Source organism: Glossina fuscipes, unplaced genomic scaffold, assembly GCF_014805625.2.
Source record: "Glossina fuscipes isolate IAEA_lab_2018 unplaced genomic scaffold, Yale_Gfus_2 1, whole genome shotgun sequence".
NCBI classification, from domain to species: Eukaryota; Metazoa; Arthropoda; class Insecta; order Diptera; family Glossinidae; genus Glossina; species Glossina fuscipes.
In genome coordinates, this window is record NW_023998415.1 from 24,905,190 (window position 1) to 24,906,626 (window position 1,437).

Sequence of the window (1,437 nt, forward strand, 5' to 3'; positions counted from 1 at the left end):
TTTTCTTATTTTTTTCATGAACTTCATCTTCAAAACGTCAACAAATTGTCAAGAAGTTAAACTTCGGAAGTTTGTTCTTTTTTATAAGTTTGTTTATATATCATTTTGTTTTCTTCTCGTTTTTTGTTAATTTAAATTTCATCCTTGGAAAATACGAAGGAGAAAAGTTTTGTGTATTGTGTATATGCTGGTATTCTTTAAAATATGTTTAATTGAAGGGCTGGCTGTACACGCACGAGTACTTAGTACTTAGCATGTGTACCTTGGGTGTAGACAAGTTCCAAGACGGTTGCAATCGATTTCATCGATAATGGTATAATAAATTTTGAATTTGTTTATAAACTACAAATTAAATAAATGTTTAACTTATTGATCTTTTCACAATATATACACACTGTTGCTTCAAGAAAGAAGTCAATGGCGTTTTCTCAACGAAAACTCAAAGACATTTTACTTACATTTCAACTTTATTAAGCCAATGTTCCAGCTCGAATGGGAAATACTGCTGCACCCAGCGTACTCATCAAACATAGCGCCTTCGGATTACCACTTGTTCAGATCGGTGCAACAGCGTTTGGCTGGCAAGCAGGCCGGGTTTGAATTCTGGCGATAGATTGTGGAATAAAAAAGAAACTTTTTTTGTGTTTGTCATATAGTCTTCTGCAAGACTGGTACGGCAATCAATTTAACGGGAGAGCTGAGAGTAGCAATGATAAGCGACGAAATACTTGCCGCTTTCAAGACAAATATCCCAACATCGTTGGCCTTTTGCAATAAATCATTTGATTGATTGTTGTTTAGTCTCCGCAATGTTAATAAAATTGTATAATGGCGATTTATTACAATTTACTTTCATTTATATGCAATGTATGCAAGCCGATAAAGGAATTGCAAGTCTACGGTGGTGTGGAATAATTTCAATAAAAAGAAAATCTGTACATTTTGCTCTCTCTTTAGTGTAAGTGAGTAAGTAACAAAACAAGGACTAATTACCTCCTTAGCACTTGGCGTATACAGTGCATTAAATAGAAGAGCTTCACTCTCAACTGAAATCAATTAAATGCAATTTTTTAATCAGCATTCTATTTCTTTATTATTATTATGATTATATGATTTTTTTTATTTACCATTAGCACTGTTTAAAGGATAAACAAACAAATGAACCGACATAAAGCAATATATTTATATGCTTATTTATGCATGTATGTCCGTAAGGCATAATTAAAAATGTATGTGTATGTGTATGTGTGTGTGTGTGTGTGTGTGTGTGTGTGTGTGTGTTTTTTTTCTATTTTTGGTAATAATCGCATATTTGATTTGCATTCAGTTTTGTTTTTTTTTTTTTTTTTTAAATATATTCAAAAGGGTAAATTAAATTTGCAAAATGGTTGCATCGCCTGCACAAGCGCCTGTAAGTGCATGTATTGTCTATGCATG